At 40.6% G+C, this 16566-nt stretch overlaps 1 pseudogene; it reads left to right on the top strand.

Moving 5' to 3' along the window:
• Positions 1–1771: 1771 nt before the first annotated feature.
• Positions 1772–16207, top strand: LOC127537695 (nicotinamide riboside kinase 2-like; annotated as a pseudogene).
• Positions 16208–16566: the final 359 nt, after the last annotated feature.

Below are 16566 nucleotides of genomic sequence, written 5' to 3'. Positions count from 1 at the left end.
TAACGTCATGGTTGAAGCATTCGGGTTGTACACCCTAATGGAATTAGAAAGGCTGAAAGTGCAGATTGTGGGCATATTCCTGTAAATATTCATACCACCTTGAGCTTTTATCAAGTTTCTGCAGCAGAAAACTGTCTACTGTAACAATGGTCCTGCTTCAGATAGAGTTTGGCATCAAAGGCTGGTAATTTTAAAAGAAAAGTACAAAGAAATGTATGTCCTGGTGTTTCTGCCCTCTCTCTGGTGTCTTTTCTGTTATCATTCACATCACACCTGATATTGTCGCTGGTGATTCATGGCCCTGCAGTTGTTCCCTAAGATCAGAATCCACTGCACTCGGTAAAGACGTTTGGTTTAGAGAGTCCTGAGAGGAGAAACAATGAATACTCTGGGGTGCAGCTCTTTGGCTTTTAAGAGCAGACAGGTGAAAGCTAAAATTGTCCCAAACTGCTACATCTGCCATTAAGTGGCAGCAGCAGCTCTCTCACTTTGAGTAATAAGAAGGTTGTACAAAGCCTCAAAAGAGGTGCGAAAATGTTTTGCATTGTTGAATCAAATGACAGAAATTAGAGAAATTACAACATTCTCTAATGGTAAAAAGGCACATTATCTCTTTTGACTTTGAATCCTGCCTCATCCAGAGAGATACAAACAGCGAGGTGCTTTAATAATTCAACTCAATTCTGAAAAATGGGGCTCTTACATGTCAAAGAATTCAGAAGGGAAACATGTTAACACAGATGTTGTGCCTCGGTTCCTTCACTTCGCCTCTGTTCTTCTCAAAAAGAACCTTAAAAAAAAACAAAGAAACAACTCCAGTGTGATTTGGAGCTGCTGCCTGTGAATGGTGCAGAGGAGCACAGAGCTGGTGTGATGAAAGTTGCAGACTTTATGTACAAACAGCACTGTGATGTGTCATCGCCATGTTACACATTTTTACCTCCTGCTCAGGTGAAAAGGCCACAGATCATGTGGGAACAGTTTTCAATGTGTGGTTCTGTGGAAATTTGTTGAATGACAGTGCAAAGCCTGGAATAAGAGGAGTACGTGATGCAACATACTGTATGTCCCACAATCAGATGTTCAGCTGCAGACGTTGCACTTAAGTCGTCTGTATTTTGGCCATTAGAAAAATGGATGCCACACTTAATGGCTTTTTGAAGTGGTGCTTCATTCAGACATACAGTATACACAACACTGTTAGCACATACACAAAATGGACTGAATTGCACTGTAAATCCATCGCTAATGCCCTCTTCGGAGCATCCATTCTCCCATTTTGGTAGCGCCGTTCAAAACTCTCAGCTGTAAATTTTCATCTCTTCATCATGATGTGCAGAAAAACAAAGAATAAATACCTATTCCAGGGCTGCACAATATACAGTTTCAGCATCAACTTCTTTGGCGCATAAAGTCGGGCAAATTAACTCAAACACATCATCATGCTACAAGACACAAAGTTTGCCAACATGCGGCCTCCACATGTATACAGTGTAATGTGCAACAAACAGCAGAGAAACACTGAAAAGGAAGATTTAGTCGTAAAAAGAACTACAACGTCAATTGCATGGAAATATTTTAGCTTGCGAAAACATTATCTTGACCAAAAACAGGTGCTCTGTTGGTGGTGTCTTGCAATATTTGCCATTCAAAGAGGCAACACGACAAATTTGTGCTACCGTTGAATTCAGCCCCAGTAGCTCAGTATGATGAGTGCAAAGCCAGATGTGAATGTCATCAAAAGTAACAAATATTTTTAATGCCTTTTCCAGCATTACACGATATGAAAATGGTTCCAAGCTGCAGAGGGAAGTCACTGATGCCACAGCTTCTTACCAAAGACAGTTATACAAGCACAGTCTGGTGACTTGGTAAGTAGGATGTAAAAGCATAACCAGCTTAGTTTTTGAAAGATGCACAAGATTAAAAGGTGCTGTCAAAAATTGATTTTTTTCAGCTACAACACACTTGTGGTCCAGCCAGACAGTGGAGCTCTACATGAGTCTGATGTCCAACTGAAGAGACGCAGTTTACATCCTTCCTGGATCATTTAAACGTAAGATTGAGGTGTAGGCTTCAACAGCATCAAGAATCAAGGTTGGCGCACCGGTGCACACATTCTCGCGCCAAGTTTGTTTTTATAAATCACAACCTTTGCATAGAAAGTGGCATACGCCACTTTCTAGCCCTGTTTTGTGCGTACGCAAGCTTTATAAATGAGGCCCCTGGTCATTCAGTATATTCAGGTAGTCAGCTGACCTCATTCTTTGGGAACATAATGCTGCTGGACCTGACCAACCCCAGATCATAACCCTAACCCCCACAGGCTGGTGGGCACTAGCCATGATGAGTGCATCACTTCATCCACCTCTCTTCTTACCCTGATGCCCCCATCACTTTGGAACAGAGTAAATCTGGACTCATCTGACCACATGACCGAAAGCATTTCTTCCTCAGAGATGATGGTTCTCCACTATCCTTCAGGTTTTAATGATGCGTTAGACAGTTCTTACCCAATTTTAGTAGTTTCAGAAATCTCCTTAGTTGTTTTCTTTGCTTGATGCAGGCCAATAATTTGACCCTTCTGAAATTGATTAACATCCTTTCTATGACTACAGGATATGTTTTCCAACATGATTGTTTAAGAAATGAGAAGCTCCTCACTGCATCAGCTAGGGTTAAATGAGTTGTTGCAGCTGAAACATGTTCATCACTGCAGTAATTAGCCAATGGAAGGCTCTTACCTATTTGTTTAGTTAAATCCAGGTGACAAAATTTTTTTAGCCAGACAGTGTATAAAGGATCCTTTACCCTTCAAGCCAACTTGAGAACCAAATGGCATTCATCCCATGTATAACGTCATCGCCGAGGCAAAAATGTTAGTGATATGTTGTGTTTGCTGCACAGTGGTGTACTGGTTAGCACTTTCACCTTGCAGCAAGAAGATCCCCGGTTCAAATCCCTGCCTGGGCCTGGGATCTTTCTGCATGGAGTTTGCATGTTCTCCCTGTGCATGCGTGGGTTTTCTCCGGGCACTCTTGCTTCCTCCCACAGTCCAAAAATATGCTGAGGTTAATTGATTATTCTAAATTGCCCGTAGGTGTGAATGTGAGTGTGATTGTTTGTCTGTATATGTAGCCCTGTCACAGACTGGCGACCTGTCCAGGGTGTCCCCTGCCTTCACTGGAGTTAGCTGGGATAGACTCCAGCACCCCCCGCGACCCTAATGAGGATAAAGCGGTGTAGAGAATGGATGGATGGATATGCTGTGTTTGCACACAAGCTTGAACAACAGTCAGGCTGTTGCTGCTTTACAAACAAATTGTAACTATTTCACTGTAACTGGAAGCTTTTGCATGCTTAAGTAGCAATTAATATGTTGGTGATTATAACAGTGTAGTTGCAGCTGCAGTCCTCATCATGAATATATAAATGGACACAGCACAGCCAAAGTATAATGTAAATGAGCAAACGTGTTTGATTTCAACATTACAGTATGCATGTATTCAGAATCAGCAGCCTTATGGTGTCCATGCCCTTAAATGTGTCCCAGATGTTCAGATATTTGTTTAAGCTACAGAGATAATTATCAATGTAGCAACGTTACATCCAAGCGGTGTCTGAAATGTACCACCAGCTGTCTGTCCTCATCCCCTCGTGAGTCTTTCATGTACAAAACACTATAAATTTAGGAGTTTAGTAAGTATTTAAGAGTTTCAAACTGTTGGTTGGTCCATTAAACTTAAAAAATATCTTCAGGCATATTTATATTATAGCAGAAAAACTAAGGTCTGATGCTACTCGTTGGTGAACTCGGTGCCACTTTTTACCAAAATTCCTAGAAGCAACATTTAGGCTTCAATACTAATGTTGCTAGAAGTAGATTTTTCAGATGCACAAAGAATGCTTTGAAGCCAGAATATTTTTCATTGTGGTGATTTTTTTTTTTTGTAGGATTTTGAAATGATGCCAGCTTGTTACTATACAGGTCTGGGAATTCAGAAACACAAGCAGTCCAATTAGTTTTTCATCCATCTTTCAGCTGAAATCAACAGCAACTGGATGAAGCCTCAAAGGTCAGAGCAGGCTGAATCGAAAATAAGCAACTTTTGGTGCATCATCATCCATGCAGAGCACACTACAATGCTAAATCTTTTTTAAATAAACATTTCAACTGGGATAAATTGGGATTTACAGAGAAGCTGCAGCTGCCGACTCCTGAGGTAAAGTTAGCGGAACGTGTTTTCAAACTAGAGCAAATTAATTCTTCACCTTCAAGTGTTTGCTTTATGATTTTCTGTAATAGCAATTTAGCACATATTTGAATTGTTTTGTTTTCTTGCATGTGAGACTGATAACTCTGCAGGAGCAGGTTTTAATTAGGCTAAATTAATTATCTTTGTGAATGTCAGCTTTGCACGAGTGTCTTTTGCATTTTGCAGGGAAGCATTAAGTAATTATGAAGAATCCTGAGCAGATGAGTTCATCATTGAGGACTTAAACTCACCGTTTCGATGTTGGACTGGAATGTCTGGAAACGGTAAAAACACCACCACGTGAATGACTCGAAGCGGAAATGAAGGAGACAACAGGGTGACTGGCCCATTGCACTCGAAAAGAGACACCGAAAACAGAGAGCCTTTCAGTGTTTTCCTCCAGAGACGGGAAAAGAGGGCAGAAGGTGTGTTATTCAGCGTGAGTGGGACAGAATGAAGAGATGGGTAGTGAGGGGAGATAAGGTTCATTAGAGGAGGTGCGCAGGAACAAAGCGTAATCTCCATTTTAACCTTACCTTTAGAGGAAGGCTGCAGTTGCTGCTGTGATAAAGGACTAGTGTAGCCCAAAGCTATGCACAGAATACTGATTAATCCCTTAGTATTGTTATCAGGAGATGTCAGCTAATGCTGTGATGGTGAATTGCACTGCTGCTGCTGCTGCTGCTACTGCTGCTGTGGCTGAGGAAATTTTTCCTCCCTATCTATTCTGTCTGTTTCTCTTGTCCGTTCTCCGGGTCTATCCATCTCTCTCTCCCCTCATGAGTGGAGAATAGGTGCCTGGGGCTTTTGATGGCGTAAGGGGGCGTTAGTGTTTTGATAAGTATTGATATCAATCTTATAAATCTGAATTTAATGACCCGATGTGCCTGGACTGTGGACATTTGTCATGCAATCCTCATATGAGGAATCAAGCTAAATAGGTTCTCTGAATTCGCATTGATTCATTCTGACAGGAGATTGCTTGCTTGTGCACTATAAAGTATGACGATGACAGCCTTGTGTATTTGCGTTATCGATTCTCCCCTGCCTAATATGCACCACAGTAAGACAAAAAAATGCATGATTTTGTGTTGGACAACTTCAGGAAATAGGAAGAGAAAAGTGGTCGAGGCTCAGCGTGAGTTCTTACCGTCCTTCCCTGTTTCCCTCCACCACCTCCTCCTCCTCCACCACCTCCGCACTTGCCTCTTTCATGCTGTCTCTCTTGATGGATTGGCCCATCAGTTAGAAATAATTAGGATGAGCTGTAGTCTTGTCTCGCTGAATGCGGTATTACAAGGGAGCAGGGTCAAGCCTTAAAAGCAGAACTCCATCCTGCCTTTGCTTTATATCCCCTACAAGGAGGTTTGCACATTAAATTGCATCATTCCACTTTATTACCCTGATGCCTCCGCGCAGGATCACACAAAGAAAGGCGGTTAAAGTCAAATAGGTGATGATCATACCTGCCAGCACTTCATGGAAGCCGTGCAGTTTGTAAGCTGTTATTTTTGCCCGCGAAAATAACACCAGAGTGAATGCCCATGATGTACAGTACAACGTTGTGCAAATTAACGGACCTGAAGGCATATTCACATATGCATTTTCACCTTCTCGCTGCTTCTATTTTCATTGGTGATTATGGAGAGGATCTCAGGTGCTCTTGTCCACTGGAGGCCACCACTCAAAATCCATTTTCATACTTACAACCCTCGAGGGTGCATTGTTTATTAATCTCCAACATACCTGTGTGACTCATGAACGTGGCGTACGGGGTGGACTGGCCATCTGGCATACCGGGCACTGTCCCGGTGGGCCGGTGTCTGATGGGGCTGGTCAACAGGTTCCCTCAGCCCTGTAATCAGTAAATTGTAATGGCATTTTAAATATCACGGGTCACTTCTGTTATCCCAGCACAGCTTTTCCAGTGTTTACATCGTTGGTTATCAGCTCAGGAAACACACAGACCAATCACATACGAATTCAGGCATCCCACATGACGCTACTCAGCCAATGAAATCTCTGTATTGTAGCCGATAAGCAAGCTCAGTGTTCAGAAAACAGTTTAGAGGCAAAGGACAGACAAGAGGACAGAGTAGCTAGAAAGGCAAATAACGTGACACCGAGAAGAAAGTAGCCCTGTACATGCTGATTATGTTCGGCTAAACATACAGTTATGACGCAGTTTTCTCAACTATGAATATAATCCAAACTAAATATCGCACCAGACTGACCAATGAGCTCCAAATGTGTTTGAGAACGGCCCTGACACCATTCAGACCACGATTCAAAATACTGACAGGACAACTTGCAGCTCAGTTCTCCCATTAAGCAGCAGGGATATAAGGGGAGAGATATAAGACAGGGAAAATGTGAAAGTGTTCAATTCAGTGCAACCTCTAAAGACTCACTACAGCCAAGATAAAGACACAACTCAGCTGCACCAAATCCACTAATCACTGCACACATTAGCACCATGTGCTAACTGTGGCTAAAGAACCACATTTACCAGGACAACTATCCAGTACAAAGCCCTAAAACACACCAAGAAACACATTCAAGAGGATTTTACTGCTGGAAGTTGCAAGCCAATGTCTAAAGAACAAACTAAAGCAACAGAACAAAACCCGGTTCAGTGAAGAGAAGCAGAGGAAATGTTTGACAGCAGACATAAAGCAGGAAGACACTGAGCTACTCAGGTGTTCCTGATAACACCAAGCAGCCACCTGGACAGCCAATAGGAACACAGCTTACTGGAAGTCCAGAGGGCTGGCTTAGTGAAGTAAATTTAGTTAAAAGTTGAAGCAGAAAATTAACAAAGAAAGTTGAAAACCACCTTCTGATACTTGAAATCTCTGAGTTTTCATACATAGAACGCCTGAACATGTCAAACTGGTTTCATAACAGAACCTTCACTGTAAAAACATCATAGTATGGTGTGTTGCTCAAAAAACATTACGACCGGCTGTTTAGGGTCGCCGAGGAGCAACACAAAAATCAGGACAAACACTGGTTTCCAGGAGGTTAGGAGGCTATTTATTTGAAAGAGTAAGTTTACAACAACACAGCATGTGAGCAGAAAAATCGCAAAGTCTGTCTTTAGCTGAAAATATTAGTTTTTGTCTTTTTTACTGACCAAACTTTTCAGGAAGTAGATGAAGAATGATTAAAGCTCTCATGTAGAAGTCCAACTTATTTTGGATCCTTGTGGAGAGTTTAGTGTTAGAGTTTGTAAAGCTGTTGAGTTTTTAGAGTCACATGGATTGTTTTGACATTTAATAACCGTGTCCTGAAATAAAATTATAGTTGTGGATTTCTGTCATTTAGTCTGGACTAAACAAATAACAGCAGCATAAATCTCAAATTTCATTATGAGGAGTCTGGATTGAGGTTTCTCACTTGATAATGATCAAAACATGAAATTTAGGTTGGTTTAAAGGAATATTCCACCTTAAATCTTTGAATGTTGACCTAAAAGGTTGGTTTCAGGAAATATTCCGCCTACAAGGTCCTCACACATCCACATTGACGTTTTTGACCCTTTTTGTTGACTTTGACCAATCTGAGAACATGAAGTACATCATCATCATCGGCATCGGTGGCATAACCAATGGAGGGAAAACCACCCTCACCAACCGCCTAATCAAGAACCTGTCTAACTCCTGTGTGGTCCATCAGGATGACTTCTTCAAGCCCCAAGATCAGATTGAAGTTGGTGAAGATGGCTTTAAGCAGTACGATGTCATCACTACTCTGGACATGGACGTCATGATGAGTGTGATCTGTGCATGGCTGGAGGACCCGGTGAAGTTTGAGGAGTCTCATGGCGTTAATAACACCCTGGACACAGAGATCGTCCCGAAGTCCGACCACAAGGAGGAGGAGGAGACTCACATCCTCATTGTGGAGGCTTCCTGCTTCACACCTACAGGCCTTTGATGGACGTGCTAAACCAACGTTACTTTATTTCCATCCCATATGAAGAATGCAAAAAGAGACATATAGCTATACAGACATATAGCTATCGCACTAATTCAGGTTTGACATTATGATGTTCCGGACATTTGCTTTAATACATTTTCTCAGACTGGACCACTTTGAATTTTAGTTGAATACCCCTGCTCTACTGGATTGCAATTGTTTTTTTTTTCCAACTTGTCAACAAGTTTGTATAGGTCTCTAGGGATGTTTTTGAATTTTTGTTCTGAAAATCTGACCTCTCTGTCAGTTTTTTGTCATTCAAAAATTAGTGCTTGATTCAGTCAACCGATAATGTTGTGGGCCGGTCTGAGCCAAAAATGCCAGAGCTGACTTTTTGCCCCAGTCCACCCCTGCGTACGAGTGTTGACTAAAGGGCAAAGGCGGTGTAATGGATCTGTACTGAGTCATTTGCACAATATAGCAGGTTGATCCTGTGTGTAAATTATCTGTGTTTTTTTTTTTGTTGTTGTTGTTGTAATCCTCGGTTGGAGTTCACATATAATTCAATCTCAAATTAGTGACCTAATTGCCCAGTTGTGTTGTAGCAGTTGAATCGATTTTGGTTTTGAGACCTGTCTTGAGTGGTCTTGGGCTTGTCTCATAATCAAGAACATTTTTTAACTTGAAATTTTATATTACATGACCCACTGACTGTATATAAAGTTGGACAAATCCCCAATGACATCACCATTCAAAAAAGTAAAAATTTTGAAGTTCAAGGTAGTCTCACCTTCTAACTGACTCCTTCTAACCCCTGGCTACTTCAAAATTAAATAAGGTGGCAGTGCCTTTAACTATGCATAATTTAAGACTTAATTCAATTTAAACAAATGAGCTCTACAAAAATGTGCCCTTTGTACAGTTCTTCCCAATGTGAAAATTAACTATTGAGAGTAAAATTTTCTATTGTACCAGGCTGTAAACATATTTATTTTTGCTGTAGAATTCGGCATTTTAACATGAAGGTCTATAGAAACTGACTTAGTTCTGAAGGAGGCCTCAAGTGCCTGTATGAGAAACTGCATTGGCAGTCTCCTCCCTGTCTCCTGAAACATTATCTTCTCAAGGAGCCAAACTGCATTTTAATTGTGTTTTGAAAGAAACAAAAATTAGATTGTGCCCCATGTTGCCCATCACTGTTAAACCCAAGTTCTGTTTTCACTTGTTCATTTTTGACATTTTCACAATAGTAGCTACGTGAAGCTTGGTTGAGTTTACTTACCAAAAACATGGGTAGGTTTGGCAAAAATGGCCTAGTTTGGGTTAAAATATAACCCATTAAAAAAGTGTGTTTCATGGTCATTTTGACTTACAATTCTTGGTATACTTGTTCTGGACTCAATCTTAACCCCATGAAATCCTTATGTTGGTCTTTGTACACTCTGATCTTTTGTCATGACTTAGTCCTAAACCCCCATAAAGTCTTAGTCTTGCCTCACTTTTGATACACTGTAGTCTTGGTGTTGTAACTTGTTCTCAACCCCAAAGTCTTATTTCAGTCTCAGCACACTCTGGTCTTGGTTCTGACTCAGTCTCAGCCCCAGTCAGCCTTGTTTTTTGTCTTGGTCCAAATACACTCTGATCTTAGTGTCCTGACTTGGTCTCAACTTCTCAAAAAGTTGGTGTGTCTCAGTCTCTGCACCCCCTGCTCTTGATCTTGACTTGGTTTTTCTCAACACATCAAAGTCTTGGTCTTGTCTCAGTTTTGATACACTTTGGGCTTAGTGTCTTGGCCTGGACTCAACCTTCTCAAGGTCTTGGACTTTTCTCAGTCTCAGTACACTCAGGTCTTGGTATTCAATTGCTTTTAACCCCATAAAGTTTTGATCTTGCCTCAGTCTTGGTGCACTTTATTTTTGGTCTTGTCTCTGTATCAATACACTCCAGTTTTTGCCTTGATTTGGTCTTAGTTTATATGTGGTCTTTATAAGAACCCTCATGCCTGTGAAAAAACCTGCCAACGATTTCAATAATATAAGTATTTACTGTGATGGTTATGTGTCATTTTTCTTCTTTTTTTACAGACAGAAAATATGCTCAGTTTTCTAAGACACTTGAAGACTGAAGGTGAAAGTGAATTCACTACTTTTACTGTCAGTTTTAGTCTGATATGCTGTGTTTTATGGCACTAAATTCTGGAAAATCAGACTTTACTGCAGCTTCGGTCTAAGACTGCAAGGAACAGCCTCTGACACAGAACTTCTTTTTTTTTTTTGACTCTGACACAGAACTAAATGAATTTTATTGTCACCGTCCGTGCCAGAACAGAGAATGCCAGACAGCCCTACCCATTCCTAATGACACCTATCTCCACCTGTGTGGGTTGTTATTGCCATCCGGGCCGCCTCAACCTGCCTGCTGTATGTGAGCCGTCTGTAGCTTTGCTCTCCGTCCTTTACACTGATGAGCCCTGAGCCCCTGTGGACCATCTCACCCTTCCAGATAATAGCTTTTTGTCGGGACAGAGTCTGACCTTCTGTTCATGTCAGTGAACAATGCCATAATATGACTGTCATCATCATCATCATCATCGCCACATCTCTCTCTTGTTTTCCCATTTGTTTGGCGTGTACAGTATGTGAGGCCTCAGGAAGACATAAATAATACTTTTAGATTTGGGCTTCTTCTTTGATTCAAACTCTCTCCCTCATTTCTTTTTGGGGTGATTTATTCACTTAGATGAATTGTTTAAACCAGGGGTTTTCGAAGTGTGAGACTGTCAGCCTCCCCTTCGACAAAGCTCACAAAAAAGGCAACCCCCCCTCTTCCACTTTGTTTACTCGCTTAGTTTTGCTCAATTCCTGGATGCCTATGGGATCATGACTGTGTTATTTGATCCCATAGACAGTCTACAACTGAGCCAAGACAGCCGAAGATTGCTGTTTGATATCACTTCATACTACACAAAATACATAAACAGGTCTGCCCAAAGGCATTTATTAGCTTCTAGCTCTGGGAAGCAGTAAAAAGTAGTGGAATTTCTCAAAACTACTGTATCTGAAGGACCTACTTAACCATATAACATCCACTGGTCAGCCGAAACATTATAACCACCTGTGTACTGTTGTGTAGGTTTAGAGAAAGAAAGACAAGGTATTTTCAGTCTGGTATGACTCATTAAGTTTAGAATTATTTAGCAACAGGATGTCGCATAAAGAGTCAGGGGACTGTACAAGACACAAACACTAACTAGCTAATGTAACAATTTTATATTCACTTCACTACACCTCCCTCCAAAAGAGTTTGGAGGACACTAAAACAGAAACTTTCTGAAATGTTGCTGACCCAGTTTTAGTTTGAAAACTCCAGGGTAGTATTTTACTTTGGACGATACAAACATGGACGAACCCACCGGGACATAATCCATATGTTTCCTGTAGTTTTAAAGCTCAGTGTGGTGTCTGACTCCTTCTAGCTCGTGGTGAATCTAAAAATGCCGAATGATGTCAATATGTTTAGTTCTGCTGTGAAGTTGGACATTTTAACATGGGAGGTCTATGAAGATTAACTCACTTTTGATGACAGCCTCAAATGGCAATTCGAGGAACTGCACTCAACAGCCCTCGATGTTGCGTCTGGATGGGCAGAATAGAAACGTTTCAAAATGATGACACATTTGGTTTCTAATTGGGTCTCAGTTGTCACACAGCCCGATCTGTCACAGTATGCTTTCCTGATTCGACATGCACCTCGACACAAACAAAATCAAAACCTTGCCTACCAGTAGTTCATGCAACATAGATTATTAATTACAGGTGTTGCTGACCTTTTCACCTGCATTGGCATTAACCACGTATATGAAAAGTCACCTAAAAATTACATTCCTATACACTTCACCTGCATTACGTTTTGGTGAAAACAAGTTTGTTCAAGTCTGTTGGGTATGTTTGTTTAACTATTACAAATGCATTTTTTCTGACTGTTGAATTTAAATTATTGTGGACTTATGGTGGGAGGGAGTGGACATTGATAAGTTCTTTGAACTTTTTCTGCTCCTTTTTTGGGCACAAACTGAATTGAACTCGCCCTATTAACTCAACAAATGTCTGCTCAAAATAAACAAATAAAATAAATAAATAAATAAATAAAACCAGCCCATGTTTGCCATTTATTGTAATGATTTACTGTTGCTCCTTTTCAGCCAAACAATCCTGCATTAGATTGGTAGGATTCATCAGCTTGGTGGCTCGGAAAAACAAAGGAGAGGCTTCAAACATGTTATGAAAGGGTCTTTAAATCTTCTGAGACAAAACCAAACAGAGAAAATTAAACTCAAGTCAAAGAATAATGAACACAATCCTGGGTTTCCTGCATTTCCACCTCCTGATAAGGGTACCTTTTTTTCAAAACATAAATGAAAATGCCGTTTAGTTGTATGTTTAATGTAGTATTTAGGAGACAGCGGTTCTAGTTTGATAGTACATGTTGGCAATCATTTCTTAAATGGAGCTAAAACACTTGTCTGGTCTCACATTAATGTGGATGTCGCCTCAGACTGCCTCTGACAGACACTGAACCTTTGGTCACCGCCTCGCCTTAAATAAATGCAAAAACTCAGACAGACAGCGAGGCTGTAGTTCATTCCCCGCACAGATTCATTATTCAAACATGACCTTTCCTTCTCCTCCTCCTCTTTAAAAGTGGTACCTGCATGAATTTTGTCAGATAGACAGATTGGTTGGCACCTTCAGAAATGCAAGGTGGTAGAGGTGCCACAGATAATCGGGGACCGGCACTTTCCTCCGCTCCATTATAGAGATGAATGGAATTTTTAGAGCAAAAGAAGAAGAAGTGGCAGGGATCTGCAGTGTGAGAATTGATGGTCTTTGTCGGCCTTTTTGGTCAAAACAGAGGAATGAGTGCAAGAGAGAGGCAGACACATGAAAGCGAAAGAGTGTGTGGATTTGTGTGTGTGTCGGCGCCTGTGTGTTTGCTTTGCCTTTCATGTTCGCTGTGTGGTGCCTTGTCCATGTCAGGCCTCACATCCTGATCAAACTCTGAGTGGCTCAGCTGGCTGGAGGCGACCGGGCCAGGAAAAGCTGCACATAAAAAAATGACTGGTCACCACTTTCATGGCTCTTGTTAATGTCCTCTGTTTTTTTTTTTGTTGGTTTTTTTTGCATCAGGTGGGAACCCTGAGCAGGATTTAACACACAGCACTTCATCTCTCAAATGCTCTCACTCCTGCAGTTCATCCCATCCATCTCCAAGTGCATTCAGGCACATGCATGTAGTAAAAAAACAAAAAAACACAGAAAACAGGTGAGATTCCGGGAACTGAGCCGACCGTGGTGAATAGTAATTTCATTTTCAAACAACATAACAGCTTCATGACTCTAGTGACACTATCTGTCGCTATCTGCTTCGCCCTAAAAGAGGTGAGATCAGCCTCGGAAAACAACCCCAAGGAGGTGTTTCATAAATACTAAGTATAACTAACATGGTCTGCTATCAATAAGTCGTCATTTCTCCGCAGGCATGATGTATTTTACATGGCAGACGTGAGTGAAACCTGCTTCATCCCGGCGATGGAACCAAAGGCAGGAGGATGGAACCCATCTAGTGAACGCAAACCCATTTTCAATTACACAAAAACCCCTCAGCAAGTGTGTGTTGGCACTCATGCGTGTGTTTGTGTGTGTTCTTCTAAAAGAAAGGGATTGTTCTAAAATGCAATCCAATCTTTGAACAAATGGGGAGGGGGAAAAAAGTTGCTACATCCCGAGTTTCAAAACACAATCCCCTGTGCGTAAGCAGAACAAATTTGCGCGGTGTTTTACTTGACACCCTGATAAGAAGAGGTATACCATCCCTTTTTGTAATGGGCAAAAAATATTTTGCTCAAATGTTATCTGAAGGTTTCAGTGTTTTATGAATGCAACAGGAGGTCCGTGCCAGGCCGAGCTGAGTATCCTGGCATGGATTTAATGGAGGCTGAGACAGGCAGTGAATCACTTTTGTGCACACACTGCTAGATGAAACTGGGTACTGCCAACATGTTTGCTGTGAAATATATTTAGTATCAAAACTGCGCAGTCAAAAAAAAAGAAGTGGAAAAATCTGCATTTTTTTAGCACGGAGTAAAAAAAATGCACTCAGTTGTTCCTCATTCTGTTTCCTGGAACTAAAAGAGTAGCAGCTCTCCATCATGCTGTGCACATGTCACATCAAAATTGAATTAGGCTGTGAAAAAACGCCTATAATCCAAAGCGCACAATCTTGACATATGCCTTTCAGTGTCACTTAGTTCTGCTTCTGACTCCAACTCCCGCCTGCAATCAGGATTCCCTTCGCTGTCATGATCCAGCGACCATCTCCAGCGCCGTCCTCTGAGGTTTGCATGAGTTTGTAGCATGAAACACTGAGGGACGCGTACAGTCACCTCCTCCCAACGCTGGCGAAGAGAAAGCTCTGCTCTGTGATGGATCTTTGGGTTGAAGGCAGACAAACCGGATGATGCGAGTCTGGCTGAGATGGAGGAAAATGCATCTGTGAACATGTGAATGGGATTTTGTATCAACTCATTTGAGCTGTAAGTTTCATGCAAATATGTTTTGTTAGGGAATGCAGAGTTTTTTTGTTTTGTATATGCATCGGGCACAATCACAATACAAAAAGTGTGACATCGACACTTTTAAAAGCCGACTTATCAAAGCAGGAACAGCTCAGGTGGAAATAAAAACATTACTGATTTAGGCTGCATGTCGGCTAAATTTCATGGCAACCAAATTGGAAAATGTCACCAGATTACTTTTCACATTAGTTGTTGCAGATTTTTCATGAATGAATATAACTTCTAAGAGGCAGAGTCTAACTGTGGGCATTTTTATACAACAGTGTGGAAATAAAGTCTGAAGCAAGGAAATAACAGAATAAAAGCATACTGTCAAACTATTTTTTGGAGAGTTTATTTTGTTGAATTACAGATAACTAGTAAAATCACTCCAAAAAAGTACAAATTTACGTGATGAACATAGAAAAAACAGGCAAAAACAAGAAACCTTAGCCCACAATGCAATTAGTTTCTGTTTCACACAAGATTATTCTCCAGTTTTCACAGCGGTGCAGACGTTGCACCTCATTCCACTACGACACTTTTACACTTTTTTTAAATACTTGTTTTTATTTATTTGTGTGTGTGTATATATATATATATATATATATATATATATAATGCTTGTTTTATACACCTGTTCATTGTTTGTTATACTATGTTGTTTTTGTTTTTTTGGAAGTTCCAACAAAGTTTCATTTCAGAAATGTAATGACAATAAATATCTTTGAATCCTTCCTTTTTGCTTATTGAATAAAACCAACAAAAGGGCCTAAGAAACAACTTTGAAAAAAATGTTACGGGATACTGTCCAAAATGTGTTTTAAAAGAAAAACATATTTTATTATGTCGTCCAAAATGTCATTAAAGGGCCATAGTTTAGTATGTCATCTGTGGGATGTCTATGATATTTTTAAATGGAGTTTTTGTACTAACTATATTTGTACTAATTTCTTGCTTTGATGGAATCATATTTCTCATTTTTAACACTGTCTATGATGATGGAAAAATACTGGATGAGGGAGGTATGCAGGAGTGGAAAAGTATGAAGTGAAAAGTTATGATGGAGAGTTTCAAGGCTGTGCTGGAAGTCTCTGCTCCACAGATAAGAACGACAACTGAGGTTTCATCCTTCCCTAAAAAGAGGAACCATCTTCACAGCATCCAGAGCAACAGCAGGACAACAAGATGGCTGCTCATATGCAAAGGAGGGAGTAAGATGCGCAGAAGACGACCAGTCAGAAGGAAGACACACCCTGAATGCTTCTGCATCTGTGAAACTAGATATAAGGCAGGGTCAGGGGAAGAATAGTGAGTCAGACATCATGAACTGACAAGAAACCTGTTGGTATCAGGGATAGAAATTTGGACCCACAGCTCTGTACGCTATATTCAATCTACTGTTAAATAAACATGTTTAATGTGAGGTAAATACCTTTTCCAATCGGTTCAGTGAACGGACGTGCAGGAGTTATCACACATAGTCTGTTTTACTGGTAGATTGAGATGTTGCTCTAACGCTTCCAATATGTGGAATAAAGGTCATAGTTGAGTATGTGGTCGAAAATATCACTAAGACATCATAGTATAGTATGTCGTCCAAAATATTTTAGAAAAGTCATAGTTTAATATGTCGTCCAAAATATGAAAAAAACGTCATAGTTTAGTATGTCGTCCAAAATATGAAAAAAAAACGTCATAGTTTAGTATGTCGTCCAAAATATGAAAAAAAGTCATAGTTTAGTATGTCGTCCAAAATATGAAAAAAACGTCATA

This window comes from Acanthochromis polyacanthus, chromosome 16, assembly GCF_021347895.1.
Source record: "Acanthochromis polyacanthus isolate Apoly-LR-REF ecotype Palm Island chromosome 16, KAUST_Apoly_ChrSc, whole genome shotgun sequence".
Classification (NCBI taxonomy): Eukaryota; Metazoa; Chordata; class Actinopteri; family Pomacentridae; genus Acanthochromis; species Acanthochromis polyacanthus.
The sequence above is the reverse complement of the archived record's forward strand: the minus strand, read 5'-3'. Positions and strand labels throughout refer to the sequence as shown.